The sequence below is a fragment of the Mirounga angustirostris genome, unplaced genomic scaffold, assembly GCF_029215605.1.
Source record: "Mirounga angustirostris isolate CCGP_5_RB_7025 unplaced genomic scaffold, mMirAng1.0.hap1 SCAF_12, whole genome shotgun sequence".
NCBI lineage: Eukaryota > Metazoa > Chordata > Mammalia > Carnivora > Phocidae > Mirounga > Mirounga angustirostris.
The window spans coordinates 7,548,186-7,575,610 of record NW_026991720.1 but is presented as its reverse complement, the minus strand read 5'-3'; the positions used below and the strand labels follow the sequence as shown (position 1 = coordinate 7,575,610).

At 43.6% G+C, this 27,425-nt stretch overlaps 1 long non-coding RNA gene across 1 annotated transcript in view; it reads right to left on the bottom strand.

The window, feature by feature from the left end:
- The window catches only part of LOC123835204 (uncharacterized), a 42,403-nt gene that overhangs the window by 2,379 nt on the left and 12,599 nt on the right, over nt 1–27,425 (bottom strand). The gene's annotated exons all lie outside the window — the stretch shown is intronic.

The window sequence follows — 27,425 nt, the reverse complement described above, 5'->3', positions numbered from 1 at the left end:
TAACTATAAGCATCCTAGGCATTGCAAAAGGGCATAAAAACATTTCTGAAAATGAATTCATAGTATATTCATATTATTACTTTTTTATTTTAGCAAGGTCTGCTAAATACATTTGGAAACTTGCCTGGGACTCTTCTCATGCAGATTCTGTTTTTCGCCTCTCTTGGTGGAAGATCACTTTTCCACACTTGGCTTCTGGTTCTTTTCATTCTAACCCACTCTAATATTTCCTTTTTCACTACTTGCCAAAAGAAGTATATAAAATAAACTTCCTTAAAATAAGACTGAGGCTTATTCTGTTTTTAAAGCATACTTTAGGCTCACAGAAATATTTTTTTGAAGTGAAAGATCATTTGTTTCTGAAATCTTTTTTTTTTAAGATTTTATTTATTTATCTGTCAGAGAGAGAGAGAGAGAGCACAAGCAGGGGGAGCAGAGGGAGAGGGAGAAGCAGGCTCCCCACTAAGCAGGGAGCCTGATGCAGGGCCCGATCCCAGGACCCCGGGATCATGACCTGAGCCGAAGGCAGATACTTACTCTACTGAGCCACCAAGGCGCCCCTGAAATCTCTCAAATATGGCTTAATATGTAGGATTACATTATGATTATGATTATATTCATTCACTTACTTGGCCTATTTTTCCAATGTTTCTGAATGACTATGTAAAAAGATTTAACAGATACAACACACGTGGTTTTGTGTAGAAAAAACCGCTGGCACACTGCTTAACAATCGAGGGACTGAGGAACAAGCTTGAATTTTTTTTTTTAGGTTTCTTTGAATCTTGAGTAGTATAACTATCAAATAATTTAAATAAAATTTGTACTTTCAGTGTTTTCAATGTTTCTCCCTGTAATTCATTCTCTTTTGCTCCCCAGAGAAAGAGGAACCAGTGAGAACATTCATATCCAGCCCCCACTTTGTGGTAAAATCAAAGACCTGAGTAAATAGAACGGAGTTCTGCTCTAAGCTGAGAGAACTGTCATCACCATCAGAGGGCAAAACAAATTTACCAACGATAAACAGTTAAGCTCTAAATTCATGTCAACAGCCTTGTGTCTCTGAAAGCAATGTTTTATTCCATATTTCCTACAGTTAGGAAAATGCGGATAGAATTTCCACTACCTGTTATTTAATAAATATTGCCCCATTTCATTTGCTGAATTCTGTCCTCATTCTCTTCAACAAGACTGAACACTGCACTTAGGAAAGCAGACACACTTAAAAATATATTTAACTAGACTCTATTTATCCTACCTTGTAGTTTCAAGGTGAAATTTCGGATTTTAAAATTGTAGTTACCTCAAATCATTACCCAAAATGGGGGTGTAATGATACCTTGCATTTATGATTATTGATGTACCTTTTTATAGATTCATTTTTATGTGGAACTACTGATTTTATATGCATTGATGAGCATAATTGTAATTAGTTGTCTAGCTTGGTAAATGAGTATCTGAGATAATTTATGAGTGTTTCTAATTCTTAGTTTGGAGTTGACATTTTGATATTGACTTGAGTATTTTACATACCTAGCTGGATACATTTGATAACTCACATTTACAGTGGAGGAGATCACTGCAGATATTTATAAACATAAAGGTAAGCCTTGAATTTATCCATTCAATGCTTAGTTTCTTTAAAGGGTAGTGAGCCTCTACTGCCCAAAAAGGACTCTCCAGCCTGGAAAGGATTTCCTAAAAATATTTTGGTTTTCTCAAGTTAAATTTATTGAAGTTATAAAGTAGAAACCTAGTAGCTTTTAAAGCTTCAAGCTCAATTTCTAAATCTTGCTATTTTACTTATAAATCTAACAAATTTTATGTGGAAAATAACAATTGTTTTGAGCTGTTCCTTTATTAGCATTTCAGTGAACTCTACTAACCAAATCATCCTTACACATTTATTTAATATTACTTAGAAAATTAATCAAATTCCCTTAGACATTTCAAAGTCTAATAAATTTAATGTATCTGGTTCTCTCAAGTACTTCAAGCACCTAAGAAAATATCTTAGGTTAGGCTCACCAATAGCACACTCAGACAAAAATTCACGTAAAAGTGATTTATTAGGAAAAAAATTGGTAGGGGACTGAGGAATTAGGGACAGAAAGAGGAGGCCACACAAGAGTGTGATATCAAGCAGACCACCAGGTAGGGTGACGTTGACTCAGTCCCACACAGAAGTTCTGCAGGTTACACTTTTAAATTGTCCTAATTAGTAGCCAGAAAAGCCAGAGTATCATATCCAGGGCTGCACCAAGTGAAATGGAAGTTCTCAGACACTTCCAGCTTTGGCAGCGTGAGGGCAGCCCTCTGACAGAGATTCGGTCCTAGCCGTTGAGAGTGAAAGCCAGCCAGGAGCCAGAGTACGCCACGATGGAAAAGGGATGTGAGGGCACATGGGTGGAACACCACTCAGATCCCTCCAGGCCTCTCCCGAGTTCGCTCCACTACTCTTTCAGGGTGGTAGCTGGTCACAAGTTCAAAAGAAGGGTTAGTGGAAGGCACTATGGCAGATTGGTCCTCCAGCTGTAAATGATTTTCATCTCCCTCCTCTCCTCTCCATTTGAGGTTCCCCTCATCCTGGGCCGCCATTTGTCTGATGAGGTGCCCCAGACATCATTGCTGAGGAGCCTGCACCCCTGGTTACCATGCCCTGGTCACACCATAGTTGCTTATTGGCAATTAAAATTCTAGAACAGTAAGAGATGTCCTAGTGGGGGTTCTGCCCCCACTCTGTGGCAATAAGCATACCTCCTCACGATAACCTGTCAGTATATTAACTCCCTCTTTGTCTGCTGGTCCACTGTCAGGAGGAGACCAAAGGACCTGACCAGGTGGCACTCACAGCTTCAGATAGACTGGAAATGTTATTGCATCTCTGACGGGAGTGTCCTCTCTGCAGGCCCTCGCCTTCCCACTGGGCACAAAGTTGCAAGTACAAGAAGCACAGATTACCCCAGGTGGGTCACCAAGAGTGATGACGAGAAGGGTCACTCTTGCCCTGGGTTCCCAGGGACAGAACACGTATACCGGGTGTTGGTTCCAAGGTAGATACTGCATCCTAAGGCATTCCAACTGCCCAGATGTCATCTCTGAGCAGATGCCCTAACTGTTTTTCAGAGGATGCTCCACTGTTCTTTCAGGTCAGGAGCTGGACCTGATACATGGATTGGTCTACAACCCAACTGCTCTACAACCCAACTGAGGAGTGACCTTGAAAATCAGTGGTGTGGAGAAATCTTCCCAGCAGACAGAGCTTCCAGAAAAGTGCTCCAAGAGGAGGATAAGACTGTACATGGATTGGTGGGGTGGTCAGGACCCTGGAAGGACCAGGATTGGAGAACTGGGGACAAGAGGTTGGGAGAGAGTCTTGTGACACAGTAGAGCATACCATGGAGTCCGTGTGGACACTGTTGCACCTCTGTAGCTGTAAAGTGGACTGTTGGTGCAAGGCAATCTTTCACAAGAGCCGATGTCAGTAAATTGGGCATTTTTGTGTGTCCTTGGATAGTGGTATTGACTGGGCAGGAAATTACACCTGGTGAATATGCCAGTCCTAGTCACAAAGAAACCACTGCCACATTTTTCCAGGGTGGAGAGTGTCTAAGATAATCAACTTGCCACCAAGTGGCTGATGGGTCTCTTCAAGGGATTTTACCACACCTGGAGCCTGGTATTGGCCTCTGCTGCTAACAGGCAGAGTAGTAGCTAAATTAGCCTCGGTGAGAGATATGCAGTTCTACGTGGGACCCATAGATATGGCCTCAGTCTCTGCCACCAAAGCTATTCCTTTCCTCAGCCCTGGACACATGGGTGACTGAGGACTGAGGCTGGCTGACATCTGTGCCATGAGTCAAGTAATTTACCTGGTCATTTGTGCCTCCTCTGGAGTGGATGCTCTCTGCTGAGTATCCATGTATGACACAAAGGTCCTCACACTTTGGATCCCTCCCATCCACAAGTCTCTTCCCCAAACCTCTGTGCAGAGAGTTTCTTCCAGGGTCCTGACAAACAAGACGGCCCTCAGCTGCTGCTCAGGAGTCCGTGTATATCCTTACTTGTCTCTCCACATAAAGTGGGAGCTCTGTGTGGAAGGGTTTTCCACTCACCACTAATTCCGGGGCCATTTCTGAGTGAGGTCGTACTGCAGCCAGAGTCCATTTTTGGCTTATCCCAAGATAGAAAGACAACCTTCCACGAACAATCCCCACATTTTTGTCCTCCATTAGCCAGTCCTGGGGAGCCCCTGATGAGGCTATAGGGATAAGCTTGGGAGAAGAATGAATGCAGTAGTGGTGGGTAAGTGACAGGATCTGGACCCCTTTTTGTGTAACTTGTGCCCCCTAGACATGCTTGGGCTCAGTCCTGGGTACCACTCTCATTTTATCATGGATTGCTGTTGTGCTTCCTCAACTTTATGACTTGGTGGGTCTGACAGCACCCCAGCACCTCATTCATGATGGGCAGCTCTGACCACATATCAGTTGATATCTCTGTCAAATATTCAGTGCTCTGCAGCACAGGAAGATCTTCTTCCAATGGTGGATGATTTTTTTCTACAGGTGGCCTGGCCCGGCTTCAGGACCAAAGGTGCCTGCATCGAGACTCTCTTACTGGGCCTCACCAGAGGTGATGTCTCTATCTGCTACAAGGCCCTCTCTTGCTCTGGAACCCATGCAAAACTGATTAGCTGGCTGGTAGCTCTCCAGGATGCCGGCACTGCCTGCCAGAGAGAAAATCACTGGGAGCTGTGTGCCTGAAAATGGTAAAGGGATCTGAGAGGATATTCAGAATGCACACCAATAGCACCTCCTAGAGCAGATAAGTGTGCCCTAAGTTCTTAAATCACTTTTGTAATTCTAATAACTCATAATGATCAATTTAGTAGGTCAAATGTTCTTAAATGTTCCAATCATGTTAAAATCAGAAAATTCAAAGATTGTTAGCACACCTGTGTCAACGTATCTTTAAAATGTGAATTATTTCCTTATCATCTCTTTCTCTCTCTCTTTTTAAATACCTTCCTAGGGGAACGATGACTTTGAGCAGCTAGGGTTCATTGGAAACTCAGGACCAAAGGAACCCTAGACCATCAGGGGCACAGCTCAGAAGAGAACCTAACAAAATGCACTCTCGACATGGAACCCACTGAAGCCACCATTTATTTACCGGGCAACAGACTTTTCGAGACTCATGTCCTTCAGCTGGGTTTTAAGCAATCACGTAAGTTTCAATTTCTTGAAACTCAATTCCTTTCCCCAAATGACCCATTGTTTTTAGATAATGGGGACTTTCTACAGTCCCCAGGTTTCACTTCATCTTGCTGATAAAACCTTATTGTGTAACCTCCTGAATGAAGACTTGGTGTGTGCTAATGAGTTTTGAACTTAATCAGTCCTTATTCTACCCTCTTTCCCTTTTTTTATTTTTATGCATTTCATTGGCCACCATTCTTCGCTGATTTTGCTGACACAAAGAAATAAAAAGTATAAATGTAATTCCACTATTATGCCTCATACTCCCTACAGGAGTATGTCTATCACATAGGCTATCATACATGGAACATAGTCAAAATACGATGTTAACAGTTCTGGTTAGGAATACTTTGAGTATATAAAATGGCAGCCTCCCTTGGGTGGAGGCACCTGGAGGTTCTCACTTCCTTGTCTCCCTTCCTCTTTCTTCTCTATCCCTCTGTTCCTCCCTAGAGTACCAGGTCCATCTTGCCAAAGCCCCTGGGGCCCAGGCTGCTAAGTGCCACTTTTGTGGTGCACGGAAAGCCTCTTGACCCTGGGCCCTGATTGTTTGGTTGCATCCTATGCTCAAGGCCAGCGAGGCTCATTCACCTTGATCCCCTATACGTCAAAGGGAAGCATTTTAAAAACTTCTTTCACTGCAATTTTTATACTGAGCAGAAATGATGCCTAGACAAAAGAAGGGAACAGATAAAGGCAGAAAGGAAGACCAAGAAACCCCCATGTCTTTAGCTACATTTCTCCATCTAGCAGGGACCGCATCGTACCCAAAGCTCCCTACCATGACACTGAGGCTCACCTGTCCCACTGCCTCTCCGCCTTGATCATCCTGAGGTGGTCCAGAAGAGCTAGATCTCCAACATGGCCAGATCTTGCCTCCAAGTATTGCAAATGCTCTTAGCCCTCCTTCTAGCCCTCCTAGGTGGTTTGAATTTATGGATTGTTCCTACGAAATTTTTTTTTATGGATTCAGGACTTGTCTCCAATCTGAAACTCCTTGAGGAAGCTTGGGACTTTTATTTACCTGCCTCTCCCCAGTTTGTTCCTCCCTGACAAAATGCAACACTTGGCTGTGTAATGCAAATGTTGCCTGGCCTCTCTGCTTGGGCATCCACAATAGCAATGAGATAACATTAGCTTCTAATGTCCAAATTATTGTAATACCTAGGGCCTTTTACTAGGTTTCCTTCCCCAGGTATTTTGAAAATGTGTAAAGAATAATAACATGCCCCACAAATCTATCCAGTTTGAAGCTTGCCGCCTTGACCGGCCATCTGGCTCTGGATTCCTGTTGTCCTCTTCCTCCCCTGCAGATTCTTTCCTGTCAAATCTGGATCTGCTTCCTTAAGCTGTTGTGTTCTCCCACAATGCGCTTTACTCCAAAGTTGGGCATAGACCCTTCCTGAATATCCCACAGTGATAGATGACACATGGCTTGTACATTTAACAAGATTGCTTCAGGAACAAATGACAGAAACTCCAATTAAAAGTGACAGTCCAAAAAGGGGGTTCATTGCCTCACCTAACTGAAAACCTACAGGCATATTCTTAGTTTGGGCATGGCGGGATTCAGAAGCTCAAAAATGTCCTCAGGATGCAAACTTCCCTTCTTGACTCTGTTTTGCTCCGTGTACTTTATTCTCCAGCTGGAGGCCCCCAGCATCTCCAGAGTTGTTCATCCCAGTTTTAAGAGGATGACGTTTTCACAATAGTCCTGGGAAATTCTAAGGCTGGCTCTGATTGGCCCAGCTTGGGTCATATGCTCAGCCATGAGCCAATCAGTGTGGTCAGGGATGCATCACACTCTCTTGGGCCAGGTCCGCTTCACCAGCACACCCCTGAAGCCGCGGGAGGGGGCCAGCCCTGTCTGGAACCCATGGTATATGTGGGATCCAACTGCCTAAAGAAGATGGAAGGTGCTATTTCCAGAAAAGGGTAAAACGAATTTCCAGAAGGTGAAACAACAGATGTCCGCTACCCTTGGGGATCATAGAAGGGACTGCATTAGGGAAAGCCTTTAAACCTTTGTTTTACAAATGGCTGCTTTCAGAATTCATAGGCACAGATCACTCAGCATGCACTAGACTCAGCCCCATGAGGCCCAGAGAAAGGCCTTCTCCGTGCCTTCTTCCAGGTCAGGGCCCACTCCATGTCCCAGGATTAACCCCTTCCCAGAATCACTGGTGGTGGGACTGTCCACTCCATTCAGGGAAAATTCGGTTCCTGCTGACAGTGTGATCTGGCCATGGGATTCCAATTAGACATTCATCCACAAACACTAGCTTCCCCAACGTCTGACTTATTCAGCCTGAAATGACACCATGAGTGGGACACAGCATTTCAGGCCACATCAGGCTTAGCCAAGGCAAGTCTAGCTCCTTCTCTCCAGATGAAGATGAGGCCTAGATGTCTTTCCATTTCTCCAGAGCAATGTGAACAGCTCCTCTGCTAGTAAGTCATATCACCCGAAGAACAAGCAGTAAGTTATTGGCCTGGAATTGTCCAGATGAGGTGGTTGGCGGGATAATTCACTTGAATCACTTAGCATTTAAGAGCTCAAGAAATATTAGATACTGGTTTTTCAGTGACAATGAAAATGTTCTGGGCAGGGTTTCTGCTCTGGCAGAGGCTGACTCGTGCAATGTTGAGGGTGGAAAAGGCCTCCAGTGTGGAGAAGGGGAGGAAGAGGCCCTCAAGGATGGCAAGAGAGAGATTCAGCACAGCAGGTACTCAGCTGCTCCTTGGAGGTCCCTCCCACCAGAGCCCCAGGCAGCTGCGTCAGCCCCCAGGAGGCCCCCACGGCCAAAGCCCAGAATAGAAGCAGAGCTGCTTGGGGGCAGTCTAACCCACTGAGGACTGTAACCCTATGACTGCAGAACCCATGGATCAGTCCACAGTGCCACTGCCCTCTGGTACAACTATCAATCCCATAAAGAAAGGGATTGATTGTACCTTGTACCCTGTACTTATATTTGGGGGTTGTACCCTTGAACTTATATTTGGGGGTTTCTGATCCAAGTGTCACTATCCTAGGGACTGCTATAACTTGTTTCTGAAATTGTGTCCTAGAATCTTTAAATTTATCAGAGGGGCTCCTGGCTGGCTCAGTTGGTAGAGTGCACAACTCTTGATCTCAAGGTCATAAGTTTGAGCCCCACGTTGGCTGTAGAGATTACTTAAAAATAAAATCTTTCAGGAGTGCCTGGGTGGCTCAGTTGTTAAGCGTCTGCCTTTGGCTCAGGTCATGGTCCCAGGGTCCTGGGATCGAGCCCCGCATTGGGCTCCCTACTCCGCAGGAAACCTGCTTCTCCCTCTCCAACTCCCCCTGCTTGTGTTCCCTCTCTCACTGCGTATCTCTCTGTCAAATAAATAAATAAAATCTTTTTTAAAAATAAATGAAAAAATAAAATAAAATCTTTCAGGGCACCTGAGTGGCACAGTTGGTTAGGCGTCTGACTTGATTTCAGCTGGTGTCGTGATCTCAGGGTCGTGAGATCAAGCCCCATTGTCGGGTTCCACGTTCAGTGCGGAGTCTGCTTGAGATTCTGTCTCCCTCTCCCTCTGACCCTCCTCCTCATGCTTTCTCTCTCTCTCTCAAATAAATAAATACATCTTTTAAAACGAAATTCATCAGTATAGCAAGTAACCATAAACATGTTTAGTCTTTCATGCCAAAGATCAAAGGCATATATAATCAATGAGAAAAGGAAGTGTTTCAGGGGATAAAAACTACCTTGGTTTTGATTTTATTTTTAATAGCTCAGCTATGATACTCTGAGTTCATCTGTGTAGCTTCTGCAAACAGATCCAAGTCCTCAAAAGTACCAGAGACACTTCACAGTAGAGGATCTTCATGCCCAACCCCCGCCCACCATGTGTGTCCTGGCTGGGCACTCATTCTCTCCATCCTTTTTAGGACAGTTGAGGTTTACAGGAGTCCTTAGGGTCCTCAGCATGGTGCTTATAATTTGGATTTTGAACACCATGTGAACTCTGGCACCTGCTTAGGGGGCGCAATAGAACTAGCCACCAATGGAAATAATGGTATTTCTCCTTACAGCATACGATACCAGACAGTTAGGGCTTTTCTGCAAAAATAAGCTCTTTTAATAAATGTGTCAGTAAGCTAATACAGCATTCATATCAACTAGTTACTAATGTAGGCAAAGAAAAATATATTTTAGAGTAAAAGTATGGCTCACTGTCACAGAGTCATTTACTGTTGGTGACAACACTTAATAAAACTCTGGTTTTCCCCATTCTACTTTAAAGGGCAACCTCAAACTCTCCCTTTCATCAGCAAAACTCTGCAATTTGAAAGAGTCTAGAATTTTACAACAACTGTGTTCCTTAAAATTAAACTGCAGTTTTCACTTTTCTTGGAGTAAAAAGCTTTTGAAACTTTCTGGGAGAGAACAAGCATTGATTGCCCTTTTCGACTCCTCCAGTGAGCTGTCTTGGTCTCTCTGCTCCCTCAGTGCCTTCTGCATCTGGTGAGTGCGGAGTACCTGGTTTTCTGCTAGAAGAGTTACTTCCCACCCTGCCCCGCCTACACCTCCAGGTCCATGCATGTTCAGGGCACCACGACACCAGGAGCCCAAGCATACGCCATGAAGAAGGCCGTTGACTTCCAGTTTCTACCAGGACGACCCATCTGATTAATGCACTGGAGTGAAGGTGCATTCCCCGCCCCCCCCCCATCAAGCATTGTTCAGATATTTAAATTTCACAAACAGAATCAATGGCCTGGTGAGGGCATTGTTGCTTTTGCGGAGAGCTGGGCCATCTGTCACAACACTGACGTTTTCAGGCATGTTAGATGACAGGGTGGCGGGATCTCTTTGTGGATTGCAGGGTAAAGTCCTCCGATAGGGCTCTGTGACTGAACCAGGGTTGAGTTCGTCATAATGTGCCCAGATGGGGCCCTGGCTGATGGGACCGCATGTCACAGCAATGAGAAGATCATCAAGTATAAAAACTGTCCCAGAGCACAGATTTGGCGGTGGAAGAGAAATCCAGTTCTCTGTTCTAGAAGCAGAGATTTTTGTTTTTCCCTAACAGGTCATCTTCTTAGGAGTTCATCTCTCAGTTATGACCTGAGGACATCTCAGTGGCGATGTACCAATCACAGAAACACACAGATATCTCGCGAATCCAGCATGGGCCATTAAAACAAGTTAGGCTTGTACTTTGGCTCTCTGCACCACGAGGTGACCAGATGTCTCACTCCTGGGCTCAAATCCAGGAGGCTTTAGGAATAATTTCTTTTACCCTGGGAATTCTCTCACTCTCATCTGGGTCCACTGATCTTGACTAGCTGTTAAGGTGTTCCTAACCTAAGGTGTTAACCTTTTTAGAAACAGCTTAGGAAATAATGCTGTGAGCTCGGCCCATTACTCTGGTGGCCTAAGACCGAGTAACCTGCAGACGGCGCTGGAGTCAAGTGTTGCTGGCCGCAGGTTCAAGCTTCCACAGAAAGTTCTTGGAACTCCAGCCCTACCAGCTCGACAAGCTGCAGGTGATCATTATCCCCGCCACCCACGGAAGCGTTTACAGAAAAAAATGTTCTCCTCTCACTTTCCCCCAGGGCAACGTTGAGCCCTTTAAACTATCCCCTCCCCTCCGCTAGTATACCAAGTAAACTAAGGGATTCTGGTCAGAAAAAAAAAAAAATCCCAAATTCTGCTTCTTTATGTTTCCCCAGATGGCCCTAGGGCACAAATGCTAATCAGGTACCAGGCAGAGCCTAAGGTATCCCATAATTCCCCAAGGCGCACCTGCAAGCTCACTTCAGGAGCAATGCCGCCTTCTACATGGGTCTGCACCTTTCTAGGCATCTCTTGTAACGCTAACCTTTTTGGCATTGCCCAGAAATCCTAACATTTCTACCATTTTGACTAATCCTAAGGGATTAAATCACACTATATGATCTTCCTGCCAACAAACAGCATTTTAACCGGTAACTTATGAAAAAAAGATTTTCAATCAATGGGCTAATTCCATCCCTGGTGATTTATGAAATGGTCAGTCTGCGTGGAGATTTTTCCATTAATTCCTCATAATCACAAGAGCAACAATAGAGGGAAACCCCCATTCGCTTAAATAACAATTCCAATTTGTAAATCTTCGAGTATCTTTGCATCTGTGATGTGATTCCACACTGAAAACATAACTCACCGAATCTAAATGAGGTTTTTCAGGATGGTAGCCCCAATATTTTATTTTTGCCTCTTGGTGTAGTAAACTCTCAACCACTTTTTCTTTCAAAAAAGTTTCTCATTATGATCTGAGACATTAATTCTGATTTTAGAGGTTTTGGATCATTTCCTCTAGGTGTTAATCAGTTCTGGCCATATGGTGAGGGTGAGGTAATTCATTATTACTTTACAATGAGTGCCCTTAATTACATTTTCAGTAGTAATATTAGTCCTTCTGTTTGAGTTTCGAAGAGCTGCAGGCAACGTGATCGGAATTACATAGAGGACGAGCTCCAGCTGACTTTCTGTAAACTCACATTAGGGTTCTAATCTGAGAAGACAAGAGCAGGTGGGGATAACGAGGGCGGGAGGAGGAGGCCGCCCATTATCCTGCCCAACTGGCCCCTCTTTCACCTCCAATTCGCTGCCGGCGTTTTATACTTAGCCGTGAACTCACTCACAGTCATGCCAATCTGGTGGTCAGGAGAGAGGCGCCCATCCTATTTCTGAATCCTCCAGCTGCCTCTGGGCATTGGCATGACTTGATTTCAGTTACTGGTGGTGAATTGTTGCCCTCCTTGACAGCATCTGGGAAAGGTCATGACTTTCCCAAAATGCAGGCGGGAGTTCACAAGCCTCGGCCTAGAAGAGGGTCCCTGGGAATTTCCAGGGCCTTCGTGAGAACAGGAAGAGCTCTTGCCCCGGCAGGGAAAGACCCTGAAGGGAGCTCCGTCTGGGCGAGAGGGCAGTCGCTGTTTGGGTCTAGTCCAGTGGTGAGCGAGGTGCGTTTCACACAGCCACGGGAAGACATAAGGTAGGCTTATGATTCTAAGATGGACCAACTGCTGTTTTAGTCAGGATCCTCTCGTGAATCCATTCGTGTATTCATCCGGCAAAGGTTTGTGGCTGTCAACTGTGTGTCTGGGCACTGGGTTAAACAACATTTAAGACAGATAGAGACCCATTCGCTGCCCTAAAGAGACCGGGAATCTCCTTTTGTAAAATAGTCCTCACAAAGCCACCCACTCAGTTGTCTTTTGCTTAACCCCCGAGTCATGGTGACTTGACATTTTTCAGCATAAAAACTATATTTCTACCCAGTAAGGTAGAAGGAGTAGGAGTAGTCCCTGTGCTGTGTTCTTCTCTGTCTAGGAACCTGGCCTTGACTCCCAGACGAGGTCCTGCCCTGGAGAGAAGTCAGTAGGAAGCCTCCATCTTGTTCACCATTTGGCACAGGGCCAAGCGCCTTCCATACACAGGCCCTGCACCTGTTCCCAGTTTCCTTGCCTGGGTGCCTTAGTCCTTCTCTGTAAAGACCCGGACCTTTGATACCTCTTCATCGCTCAGGCATTGTCATGCCTGACTCCCCAGACCTCTCCCTGCAGCGAGGCATGCATTTTTGGAGCAAGTATGAGCCCCCTCTTTGGATCTGTCTTGGCCTCAGGTGTCCAGTTCCACTGCGACCACAGGCCTTCTCATCTAGCTTCCTGCCACTAACTTGCTTTGTTCCCATTTTCCAGATACTGTCTCTTTCCAAATTGCCCACACTCTGTGGCATAGTGCCCAAAACTGACACATACCACAGGCTCGGAGTATCTTCTGGGCCAGTCATTAGAAGGCAGGATAGGGCTCAGAGATCTTCCTTGAAAACAGCTGCACGAACTAAAGGGTCAACAAGAGAGTGACATCTGCCCATCAAGAAGGGCTCATCTGCAGGTGGCTGTGATTGGTCTGCTCCCAATGTCAGGGAAGGCCCATTTAGCATCAAATGAGGAAAGAAAAAAAAAAAAGGCCAGGGATATTTTGATGTGAACCAATGAAATTAGTCTTTGAACTATGAATATGAATGCTAATTAAATGGCATATGTATGTTTTAAAAAGATGAGAAAAGATTATCACTGCTCAATCCCACCTTTTGAAAGAGGCCAACAAGTGAATGCGTAGAGTGGATGGGGTCGATCTGATTTAAATCTACTTAAATCACTGGAATATACACCACAACCTTATCAGTAGTTGTCTCTAGATGGCACTATGGATTCTGTATGGCTTTTCCAAAATTCAGATCATTCTGAATCTTTAGAGTAAAAGAATATAAATATAGTTGCCCTTCGGGCAACATGGGTTTAAACTGCTTGGGTCCACTTATATGCGATTTTTTTCAATAAATACAGTACAGTATTGTAAATGTATTTTTTGTTCCTTACAATTTTCTTAATAACATTTTCTTTAGCTTATTATAAGAATACATATATAAAACATTTACAAAATACATATTAATTGACTGTTTATACTATGGGCAAAGCTTCCAGTCAACAGGAGGCTAAGAGCAGTAAAGTTTTGGGGTGTCAAAAGTTAAACGCAGGGCGCCTGGGTGGCTCAGTTGGTTAAGCGACTGCCTTCAGCTCAGGTCATGATCCCAGAGTCCTGGGATCGAGTCCCACATCGGGACCAAGTAGAAAGGGACAGCGCAAAGAGAGATGTTGGTTGGAAAATAAGTAAGAGGAAAGACTGTGCCCGCTTACCGGTAAGGGTGAGTTGAGGTGACACCTAAGTGCAAAGCAGTAGAGTTATGGTTCAATTTGCGTGGCAGAAAGTGGGGAAGAATTTGTAGGGAGACCTGCTTATAATCCATCCACATGGTTTAGGGAAAATGTAATGATATTTGATATGTCTTTAGAGATTAAGATTTGGTGTGATCATGGTGGATCATTTGTCTTCTACTCAAGCGAAGGATGACATCGATGTGGGTGTTGTGGTTCAGGGAACCTAAATGCAAGGGCAGCCTCCACGCACGGCCATTCCCATCTGTGTGACACGACAGGGAGCAAGAAAGGACACTTCCGGGTCCAAAGGCTGCCTGCCCCCAGGAGCAGGGACCCCAGCAGCATGAGGCCAGGGAAGTCCCAGGCACAGAACAAGGACCAGCCAGGTTTTCAGACTTTCATTTCTGGACATTCAACAGGTCACTTTTGTTTGTTTGCTTGGTTGCTTGCTTGCTTGCTTGCTATTTTTTTTTTCAATATTTTTGACTTCATTACCTTCTTTAGCCTTAAAGCTGGTTAGATTCAGTATGATGAAAGGATGCTTTGGCTTACCCAGGTCCTGACCATTCACATTTTATCTTATCGCAAATTACTGAAAATACTGGCAAGAATTAGCAACTACAAAATTACAATAGGCCATGTGCAACTTAAAATTTTTTCCCAAATAGATTTTATGTTAACAATAAACATTTCAGAATTATAATCTCAAGTCTGTGGTTGAGGCATTTGAGTTTGAGAAAAGAATGAACTTCTTCATGGGAATGTGGATTTTTTTTTTTTTTAAGATTTTATTATTTGAGAGAGAGAGCAGGGGGAGGAGCAAAGGGAGAGGGACAAGCAGACTCCGTGCTGAGCGTGCAGCCCATTGCAGGGATCGATCCCACGACCCTGAGATCATGACCTGAGCTGAAATCTGAGTTGGACACTTAACCTACTGAGCCACCCAGGTGTCCCAGGAATGTGGATTTTTTAAAATATATTTTTAATTAACAAACTTTGTATTTTAGAGCAGTTTTAGGTTCACAGCAAAACAGAGTGGAAAGTTCAGAGAGTTTCCATACACCCCCGCCCCCACCATCAACATCCCCCACCAGAGTGGGACATTTGTTCCAGTCTATGAATCTATGCTGACACATCATAATCACCCAGAGTCCATAGTCTACATTAGGATTCATGCTTGATGTTATATATTCTTTGGTTTGGACAAATGTATAGTGACATGTAACCACCATTATAGTATACAGAATTGTCTTACTGCCCTAAAATTCCTCTGTGTTCTGCCAATCACACTCACCCCTGGCAGCCACTGATCTTTTTACTGTCTCCATAGTTTTGCCTTTTCCTGAATGTCGTATCATTGAAAGTATACAATGTGTAGCCTTATTTCACTTAGTAATCCACATTTACTTTTCCTCCATGGCTTATTTCACTTAGTAATCCACATTTACTTTTCCTCCATGTCTCTTCATGGCTTGATAAGCTCATTTCTTTTCAGTACTGAGTAATATTCCATTGGCTGAGATACCACAGTAATTTAGCCATTCACTTACTGAAAGACACCTTGGTTGCTTCCAACTTTTGGCAATTATGAATAAAGCTGCTATAAAGATCCGTGTGCAGGTTTTTCTGTGGACATAAATTTTCAACTCACTTGGGTAAACAAGGAGCATAAGTGCTGGATTGTATGAATGAAAATAAAATATTTGTTCTACAAAAAGTGTCAAACCAAAATTAAAATTGAAAGTTTCTAAATGTACTTTTAAATGTTGCAGACAAAAAATAACAAAACAAGAATCTTTATACTCACAATCCAGCATATTTGACTGGTTCTTCCTAATCTCCCTCCCCAAGAAGTAACTGTTATCTTAAATTTCTCATTAATCCTTCCCTGGTATTTCTTGTACTTTTACTACTTATATATGTTTTCCTTAACAACACACAGTATTTTCTGCATGTTTTTCACTTTTATAAGGGGTGTTATATATGTGTGTATTCTTTCCCAACCTGTCTTCCTTCTCCTCCTCCCCACTTCCCCACCAATACCAGGCTTATAAAACTCATCCATATTGAAATGTGCGATTCTGAGTCATTGCTTTTCTTTCTTTTTTTTTTTTTTTAAAGATTTTATTTATTTATTTGACAGAGAGAGACACAGCGAGACAGGGAACACAAGCAGGGGGAGTGGGAGAGGGAGAAGCAGGCTTCCCGCGGAGCAGAGAGCCCGATGCGGGGCTCGATCCCAGGACCCTGGGATCACGACCTGAGCCAAAGGCAGTTGCTTAACAACTGAGCCACCCAGGCGCCCGAGTCATTGCTTTTCATTGCTATGTTGTGTTCCATCCTTTAAACATACCACCATCTGGTTTTCCATTCTCTTGTTGTTGAACATTAAGGTCACTCCCAGATTTTTGCTATTACAAACAACCTTGTTATAAACATTCTGGTACATGACTTTTTGGGCACATTGGCAAGACTTTCTCTGGGGCAGCACTGCTTTTGCAAAGCATGGTCCAAGAACGGTTTGTTCTGGTACATCAATGCTTTGCTTCCCTCATCAAGAAAGTCTTACTGTGAAACAAATTGAAGCTTCACTAAATAGTGTGCTTTGTGGTAAAGTTGATTTGCGATGTTCTGGTGCAAGCTCTTCTTTCTTACTGCAGAATTGGCTCTCTGAATAGCATTGCTCTTGGGCATATATCTAGGAATGGAATTATTGGTGGTGAATGGTCTACTTTCTAATAATGGCAAGCTGCTCCCCAGAGCTTAACACCTAACAGCAAAGTATGAATTCCCATAACTCTGAAATACTAAAATATGTCTACCTCAAACATTGCAGGGCCTGGGGCAAAATGCAAATGGGAATCCACATACCATATGTCTAAATATTTAAAGTTGTAAGTTATGTTAACAAATTGTTAAATAAGTCCTATCACCCTACCTTGACAATTATACCTTCCTAGCAAACTAGAAGATCCGATTCAAATTTATAATTCATTTCTTTTTCTTTAAAGATTTATTTATTTATTTATTTATTTGAGAGAGTGCAGACGTGCATGCATGCATGAGCAGCGGGGAGAGGCAGAGGCAGAGGGAGAGAATCTTCAAGCAGACTCTCCACTGAGCACAGAGACCGATGCTGGGCTCAGTCCTAGACTCCGAGATCATGACCTGAGCTGAAATCAAGAGTTGGGCACTTAACCAACTAAGCCACCCAGTCACCCCTCAAATTTAGAATTCTTGAAGTCCTTAAGGTTCACTCTGTAGTGTGGGTGGCTGGGGGGGCTGTCCGCCTGGCTCCTGACCTGCAGCTCTCCTCTCCTCTCTCCCCATCCCCTCCATCTTGTACCTGAAAGGGCCTCCTATTCATGTTTACGGATGCTCTGTCTGCACTCCCACAAACAGCCGTCCCTTGGCTACCTTGGGAGAACAGGCCTGTGTGCAGTCAAGAGCCCACTCTAGACCTAGAAGTAAATTCATGACTGCTTGGACAGAAAACCCCACAGCCTTCCTCCTTGGTCTAGTGAGAGGGAACAGGCTCCAGTGGGCACATCCTCTTGGCTCTGGGTACCCCTGGCCATCTGGGGAGAGACAGGGCCAGAGGAGGGTCAGAGTTGGGTCTTCTAAAGCAGGCCCAGGGCTGGGGCCCCTCTTGCTAGGATATGAGGGCAATAGTGGGAATTTGCTACTTTCAATAGGTCTTTAAATATTCGGTGTTCTATGGTTTATAGTACTCATTAGGAAAAATATCTCTGATACGCCTGCCTTCATTTCCCCTTTTTAATTCTTTATTTTCATCTTTTGTGCTTCCTTGATCAGTCTTGCCAGAGCCCTATCTTAATCTTTTCAAAGGACCAGCTTTTGGTTTTGTTAATCTCCTCCATGTTGCTGTTTCTTCCACTGCATTGACTTCTAAAAGCCTAAAAATATCACTTTTTAGGTTCATTTTATTTAAACTTCCATGTTGCCTGATAAACTGATTTTGAGCTAAAAATTTGCCTCTAAATTCTACTTTGGCAGTTTCCCATAAACTCTGACATGTCATGTTTTCATCATAGCCTAATTCTACATATTTCTTACTTTTTATGATTTCCAAGTCCTTTTCAAAACCCATGATTCTTCGGTAGCGTGTTACTTGTTTTCCGAGTAGGTGGGCCTCTTTAAGCAATCCACTTGTTATTCCTTTTTCATTTTACTGCAATGCGGTTAGAAAATATTACGTTGGATATTGATCCTTTGAAATGTAGTTTGGCTTTCTTTAGAGCTTATCACATGACCTAGAAAATTCCTAGAAGAATTTAGCTTCTTCAAGGAGGACTTGGAAGGAAGAGGCATCTCTTGAACAGTGAAAAAAGAAAACAAGCAGTGAAAATTAAAGGTCCAGCAGAAACAAAGGAGTCCTACAATCGAAGATATGCTGACCTTCCCCAGCACCAAAAACCAGGAGTCATTTCTTAAAAAGCCTGTACTTTGCTGCACTGAGAGAGAGTGTTCCTGGACTAAGGACCTACTAAGCTACTCAACCCCTCACTCATAGCATGGGCCCATGTGCTACTGCTGATCACATTAAACCCAAGTGGTGCCTGGCTGGCTCAGTCAGTGGAGCATGCAACTCTTGATCTTCGGGTTGTGGGTTCACACCCCATGTTGTGCATAGAGACTATTTAAAAATAAAATCTAAAAAAGGAGAAGAAGAAAAACCCAAGACACTTACATGAACAGACATAGGCAAACTCTGCACAAAGCTACCATGAGAAGAACATAATGAGGATCCAAACTAACTACCGATACAAAATTAAAAAAAAAACAAAAACGGTAACACGCTTCATGAATTAAATATAACTAAATAAGTGGCAGCAACTAGGACAAAACACGGTGAATGAGAAACTCTGGACAGAGAGATAGACAAAAAAGGTAGGTGAAAAATTAAACTCAGAAAAAAAAGTGAAAACTCAACTCCTAAAAGGGCGCTAAATTTCAAGGTGTTCAAAGCAGAATAGTGAGGTGAAAATATCCAAAAGAGGGGCACCTGGGTGGTGCCAGTCGGTTAAGTGACCAGCTCTTTATTTCGGCTCTGGTCATGATCTCAGGGTGGTGAGATCGAACCCCGTGTCAGGCTCCACTCCTAAATTCCTACATTTCCCCTTCCTTCTTTTTCCATCAACTCTAGGAGCTGCCATGATGCCTTAGAGTTCTCTTTTTACCCTTTTATGATTAACACATTCTTTTTTTTATTATTTTTTTTATTTTTTTTAAAGATTTTATTTATTTATTTGAGACAGAGAATGAGAGAGAGAGCACATGAGAGGGGTGAGGGTCAGAGGGAGAAGCAGACTCCCTGCCGAGCAGGGAGCCCGATGCGGGACTCGATCCAGGGACTCCAGGATCATGACCTGAGCCGAAGGCAGTCGCTTAACCAACTGAGCCACCCAGGCGCCCTATGATTAACACATTCTTATATGAAGTTCTTCCTGTTCAAATAACCCGTGTGTATACTGTCTCCAGGCTGGACCTTGACTACACTGGCAAACTTAAGTAGAGAAGGGACTTGTTGAGATCATACTGGGTGACTTGTCAAAGGAGCAAGATGGCTGGAGAAGCAGGCTTGTCAGGGCAGGAAGCCGGCCTCGTTGGCTCTGCAGGAATCGTTTGGACGAGCTCCTGCTGCACCCACCACACCCCTGCAGACCCCAAGAGACAGAAGGTTATGAACAGGCAGCTAAGGTTTACTCTGGAGATAGGCAGGGACAGTGCAGTCAGTAAGGGGTTTCAAGGCCAAGTTTTGGACCTCTCCCTTTTCCTAGATCCATGCCTCCAAAAGCGATTTTTCAAGCACCTTCAGTGTGCTAGGCATTAGAAAGAAAGAAAAATAAATGACATGGATCCTGTTTCAAGAACCGTAAAATCTGGACCAGTGTTTCTCAAGATTAGAATTTGTGAAAATTTTATGGGGTGCTGGTTAAATATAGACTACCCCCCAAAATTCTGGGTCATTCAGGCTGGTGTGGAGCCTCATGACATGTGCTTTTTAACAAACCTCTCAGGCGATTCTAATGTCAGTAGATGTCCCAGAGGCCACATTAAGAAACACTGTTCTAGGGGCGCCTGGGTGGCTCAGATGGTTAAGCGTCTGCCTTCGGCTCGGGTCATGATCTCGGGGTCCTGGGATCGAGCCCCGCATCGGGCTCCCTGCTCCTTGGGAGCCTGCTTCTCCCTCTGCCTCTCTCTCTCTGTCTCTCATGAATAAATAAATAAAATCTTGAAAAAAAAAAAAGAAACACTGTTCTAGATATGACAAAAATAAAGGAACTATATAGCAGATAGACAAACCGTATCTGGAAGAAATGGTCAAATTCTCAAAAATGTGTATTTATTGATAAAAAAGAGGGAGAGGGGGGCACCTGGGTGGCTTAGTTGGTTAAGCACTGACTCTTGATTTCGGCTCAGGTCATGATCTCAGGGTCGTGGGATCGAGCCCCGGGTTGGGCTCCACACTGGGCACAGCACCTGCTTAAGATTCTCTCTCTCCCTCTTGCTCTGCTCCACCTCCACCCCTCTCTCTCTCCCTCTCAAAAAAAAAAGGGGGGGGGGGAAGAAATGCACGAGAAAACAGTTCTATGGAACTGTAGGACTTCAGAAAGAGATCAGATCCTTCCTGCTTGATTTTAGGCAGCATATGCTCATTGTCTGATTGACCAGGACACCACAGCCTAGAGATAAATATAACTTAGAGAAATCTGCTTTTCTTCAGTTTTTGACCAGCCTTTAAAAAAAAAAAAAAAATCCTGCAGGATATTTCCACTTAGCAACCACCCATAACTGTACCTTTCGTCCGTGGCCATGTAAAAGTGAATCGGGCGTGAATATGTTTCTTTAATCGTGCCCTGGTGAACCTCAGTCTTCTGGTCCTATTCCTATAATCTTTCCTCTTCTTAACCCATTGTTTCTCTCCCTCTTTTCCTGGCTCCAAACCCCTTCATTCCCCTCTCCTAATAAATTATTGATGATTTTTTTCAATTCTTCAGCCATAGATTTCCCCCCATAATATGCCCTTCAGTTCCTGCCTCTATTTCCAGTGCGTTATCTTCCATTCCTCAAACTCCAGTGAAAAGTTTTTATCCATTCCTACTTAGGGAGAGAGGTGGAAGAATAGGAGATCTTCCTAGCCAGAATGACAGGTACTTGGAAATTATGAATAAAGTAACCAGAAAATGTGTCCATAACTAGCTCTCTCCCCTTGCCTACTGAATGCCTCTGCTAATCACTCCATGTGGATTTAAATTTACACAAGAGCTGGTTTGACTTCCCATCTAGATTGCAAAGAAAGGCAAAATAAATCTCACTGTGAAGTTGGCCTGTCAATTTACGACATAAATCACTCTGTTTCCTGCCTATTATGAGCGTCAGGTCCTGCTAAGCGTCCTGGATAGAAGGCCCCTTAGATAAACAGGCCTTTGCTTTGGCAAATGCTGTTGTTGATCTACCCTGGGTTCAGAGCTTAAGGGCTTAACACTCGTTCTTACCTTGAACGAGCAAACGGTTTTTTGTATGGAAAAGAAAACATCTTTAGAATTTTGGAGACACTATTAAAAAAAAAAAAAAAAGGGGGCAGGTCCAGTGTAATGAGCAAGATGCAGCACATAAACGGGACCCTAGAATGAATAGAGAACAAACCCCAGCCCCCAGAGACTAGCTGCCGTAGCTGATATATGATGTTCAGGCTTGACGGGGTCTCTCTGGTATAAACCATTCTTACATTTCTGGGCACAGAGCGAGTCTAAACATTCAGAGGGCTATCCGGTCCTATTTTGGCTCCCATAGCAGAAGAGATCATGTATGTGCCTGTTTGTGGATACAGAGTAACAGAAAATCCAGCTCAAAGACCTTTCCAAACAAGGAAATATATTCATTCACAGAAGAAGTTCGGAGACAAAGCAGGCTTCAGGTTGCCCTCAATGATGTTAGCAAGGACCCAGATCTTTTCAAATCCCTGCTTTGCAGGCCACGCTGACCTCTTCATCTTGAAGTCAGTTCTTCTCCTCCTCGTTGTAAAGTGGCCTCCAGTACCAACTGGAGCTTCTCTCTAAAGCGGGAGGAAGGCCTCTCTTGGATGTCACACGCAACCCTTCTTCAAGGTTCTGTAGCCAGAACTTGGTCACCTGTCCGTTCCTAAACCAGCTCCTGGCAAGAGGAAATGCGTTTCCCTTAAATTATTTTAGCCCACGGCAGGTTTCCCCTTTGATATTTGGCTGTGTGGGGGACAGAGGAGGCTTTGAACAAAATCAGGGCTCTGTTAGAGGAAGAAGAGAGTAATGCCAATTAGGCCACCCCCAGGGTCCCCTACCTAGAGACAGAGTCTTCAGTGAGTAGGAGCATAAATAATATCGTAGTAACGTTATATGGTAACAGGTGGGGACTACACTTATCATGGTGAGCACTGCACAATATATGGAATTGTCGAATCACCATGTGGTACATGAAACTAATGTAACGTTGTACGGCAATTCAATTTTTTAAAAAACATAGAAGTGGCATCTGAGTTGAGGCTTGTGAGTGAGAAATTTTACCTGCAATGGTCAGGTCTGGGGACCAGGTATTCCTGGGTGAAGGGACAGAAGCAGGGGGGAAGTTAAAAGACATGCTGAAGGGATCACTTCTCTTTTCTCTCTTTCATTCTTCCTTTCTTCCTGTAGATTTCTCTCCCACCCACCATGAAAAGGAGCAAAACATCCATCTTGCCATTCTCGTGACAATACCGGTTATTCTCCTTCACACCATCTCCATCTGCCACTGCTCTCCATCTTATTCTGTGGCCCCAATGGCTGGCTTTGATGAACTGCATTGACCAGGTCTCCTTGCTTCGGGCTCTTAGTTGGGGTTCAGCCAAAAGAAGGCATGGGCTGGAGACCATAGAGCAGGAGGAAAGAGACTCGGAGGCATTATCCCTCCAGCTCCCTCCTTGGCCTCCGTAGATTGGCTGTGGCCACATTCCTTTACTAAAAGTCATGGCTTCCCATGAGCAGCCCTTCCCTACAACTAGCTTCCAGTAAATGCTCCCTCCCTGTTCACCAAGTTGAGATAGCAGTTTCCCAGCATTACCAGGTATGGATGCTTTGTCATCTTTTGCTGGTTTCCCTTAACACTGTTAACACCTTTATACAAAAGTCCTTTCATAAAACTCCCCCAAGTCCCTTCTTTTTAGTATCCCGTCTGCTTCCTGCCAAGACTGTGAATAATAGAACTTCATAGTCAACTGAAGTTAGCCAATGATTTTTTTTTTTTAAATCTCCTTTGTCTACTGTTTTCTTATGTCTTGGTTCTAAGTGTCTTGTTTCCTCATTTCCAAAGTGTCACGTCAACAATAAACTTCCCGGGGCTCCTGACTGACTCAGTCAGTAGAGCACGTGACTCCTGATCTTGGGGTTGTAAGTTCAAGCCCTACATTGGGTGTAGAGATTACTTAAAAATAAAATCTTAAAAAATAATATTAGTAAACTTCCCAGCAGACCTATAAATTGTAACTCTTTCACCTCTACCCCAAGGAACTAGATATATCTTTCAAAATGTTGGAAATGCACAAGAGACAAAAGAAAAAATAGATTAAAAATTAGATGTCATCCGATGGACTCTGAAAAACAAACAGGGTTTTAGGCGGGGGGGGAGGATGGGTCAGCCTGGTGATGGGTATTGAGGAGGGCACATTCTGCATGGAGCACTGGGTGTTGTGCACAAACAATGAATCATGGAACACTTCATCTAAAACTAATGTTGTAATGTATGGGGATTAACATAAGAATAAAAAAAATATATATATATCTTAATGGTTAGATTGGGGAAAAAAAAAATTAGATGTCATCAAAGTTAAAATCTCTTGTCCTGCAAAATGTTTCAGTAAGAACCCACAGAATTGGAGAAAAAATATCTGCAGATTATATATCTGATAAGGGACTTGTATCCAGAATATATGAAGAATTCTTACAACTCGTTAAGAAAAGATAAATAACCCAGTTTTAAAATGGAGAAAGGGAGGGTCCCTGGGTGGCTCAGTTGGTTAAGCATCTGCATTCAGCTTGGGTCATGATCTCAGGGTCCTGGGATCGAGTCCAGAGACAGGCTCTCAGCTCAGCAGGGAGTCGGCTTCTCCTTCTCACTCTCCCTCTGTGCTCTTCCGCACCCCCATCTCTCTCTCAAATAAATAAAATATTTTTAAAAAATAAAATGGGGAAAGGATATGAACAGACGTTTCTCCAAAGAGATACACAAATGGCTAATAAGTACATGGAAATATACTCAACATCATTAGCCTTTGGAATATGCAGATTGAAACCACAATGAGGCACCACTTCATACACACTAAGATAGTGATAATAAAAAGATAGCAAGTGTTAGGGAGGATGGGGAGAAATTGGAGCCTTCATGCACTGCCAGTGGGCATGCAGAATGGTGTCAGTCATTGGACACTTCTGCAAAATGTCAAACATAGTTACCAGATAACCCAGCAATTCCACTTCTTGGTATATATCCAAGGGGAATGAAAATACGTGTCCACACAAAAGCTTGTTCACAAATGTTCATAGAAGCATTAGTCACACTAGCCAAAAAGTAGAAGTAACACAAATGTCCACCGGCTGATGAATGGATACACAAAGTGTTGTTTGTCAGTACGATGGACTATTATCGGGCACAGAAAGGAATGAAGGACTAGTACACGGAGCAACATGGATGAACCTTGAAGACAGGTTGAGCGAAAGGATTCAGTCACAAAAGACCACATAACCTGTGATTCCACTTATATGGAATGTCCAGAAGAGGCTAATCCATAGAGCTAGAAAGTAGATTCGTGGTTGCATAGGGAGATTTGGGGGTCAATAGGGAGTGATTGCTAATGGTTACAGGCTTTCTTTTGGGGGGGTGATGAAAGGTTCTAAAATTGGGATGATAGTTGCACATTTCTGTGAATATACTCTGTCCTCCAATTACTTGCCTCTTCTAAGTATCTCCTGGGAGCCTGGGAGGAGAGCAGATGATTCATACCTAAGCAAAAATTCTTTTTTTTTTTTTTTAAGATTTTATTTATTTGTCAGAGAAAGAGAAAGCACAAGCAGGGGGAGCAGCAGTCTCCCCACTGAGCAAGGAGCCCGATGCGGGACTCAATCCCAGGACCCTGGGATCATGATCTGAGCCAAAGGCAGATGCTCAACCAACTGAGCTACCCAGGCGCCCCTAAACAAAGATTCTGAAGGGTGTTGGAACTTAGAAGCTTAAGAGAACCTCAACAGTCCTCTGAAACTTTCCAAAAAATTAAGACTTGGAGGCCTTGCTTCTTTCTAGCATGCCTGATGTTTCTGAATTCTCCAAAGATCCAGGATGAAACAGAACGGATCACAAGCTTTTTTGCCAGAGTGTTTTATGTTAGGATAAAAGAAAACACTTTTTACCAACCTCTCAGAGCATCTCATTAACACCCCGCCTGTCCTCTTTATATTCATGATCACTACTGTTATTAAGAGAACTATGGCAACTTTAACAAAAGAGGAGTTCAGTAACAGAGATCATATATATCTAAACTCGTTTATGCAAACAGCATTCCTGAGCTAGCTTCGTGCTGTAGAAAGAGGACACTATGGGAAGCCAGGGGCCTCAGTAGTTATGTGACCTTGGGGAAACCACTCAGCACAAATATCTGGCTCCATCAAATTACAGCCTCCAACTAGAGTATCTCTGGGGAACTCCCAACTCAAAAAAATAATCTATCAACTTGAGCATTCATATCATCTACCTTAACCTAAAACTCATAAGCACTGTTGGTGGTAGGTAATAAAGCAGCAAGATTGCTCTAAAATTATTGTTGCCTACATCACTCTACATCTTCAAGATGAGAGAGTTCCATGAAATCTTTTATGGAAAATTCTAAAGCTCTAAGCAGGTCAAATGGGCTGAATATTAACATTTAGATGACCTAATTGAAATTGATTTTGTCTGATTCTAATGGGAGCTGGTAGCAATGCTGTTTTCAACTATGCTCCTGATGATCTGGGGAAAAGGTAAATCAGTCTGAGATGACCTTAATCCTTGTAATCCACGTGTAGGGAAGTGGGCATGAAGTATATAAAATCCAGAACCCCAGGTGAGGCTTTAAGTGCTCCCAGAGCTGGCAGCATGAGTAAGAATTTTATGGAATTGAAAAGTCACGACTCCAAATGTGCCTGGCTTATGGATTATTCTCTTGTGAGAAGAAAGAGTCATAGCTGGAGTTATGGAAAGAACAGCAGCTGAAAAGTCAGTCAGCTGATGTCTGACTTTGAACAATAGCAGAGACACTGAGAATTCTCTGTTATGAACCCTAGATCCATGTGGACCCACAGAAATCGGAGTGCTGAGTGTACATGGCCCAGAAGAGTGCCACTGACTGATGAGGAACCATGCTGTAAGGGACAGAAAGGTCCCACAGGACCGGGACAGACACATTTCCCTGACCACTGTCTGCCAAGCATGTCCCCAGTGATGAAACCCTTGAGTTTACACCTGAACCACACTGTCATTCACCTCATGTTATTTGTCACATCTGGTATGTCTAAGTTCAATGTCCAATAAAACACGCTCTGCACCCATCCTGCCATGGTGAAAGCCAGGGAATAGTGTAAGGTTGGGGGGGGGGGGGGTAGTTTTATCAGAGTTTTAAGATGGACTAAGCAAGATGAGAGCAAAACCAGAGGCAGGATGAGACTTTTCCAGAAATTTGCCCATAGTCTAAAGAAAAGGAAAAAATGGTATTATCATAAACCAAGGCTGGGGCAATTGCCAGGTTAGTTCAGGGACATTGAAGATACTCAACAGGAGTGACTTAGTGACCAGTTGGATATGGGTAAGAACAGAAGACTCTGGGAGATCTCCAAGATTCCTGGTTCCTCACAGTGTGAGGATGTTGGTACCCTTAACCAAAGAGGAAGATAAAGGTACAGGACCAGTTTTCAGCAGGGAGGAAATTAATTCAGTTTTGAACCTGTAGATTAATGAGAGGCTCTGGCCTGTCTGTTTCTCCCACCAAATTCATGTCCCATTGTAATATGTGACTTTCACCATTTTTGTGAATAAAGATGTCCCGACATTAACCTGGGAGAAGGTTTAACTGTGTGGCTCTGTATTCTACGCCTGATCTACCCCACTATTGTTCATTGGTATTAGTCTACATGGACCTTTTCCTTGACATCTTAAATCTAAATGTGTCCTCAAGAGGCTTTTTTGTATTCAAAGTAAAACTCATTCCAGTCCTCCAACAGACGTGTGCTGATCACCTGCTCTGCCTCAAGGTATCGTCCAGGAGATGTGGATTTCACATACATGCATAAAAACATAGTCCTGCCCTCAAACGGTTAACAAGCTGATAGATGTTTTGACGAACTCTTTTGAGACTCTTTGGGAAAGGC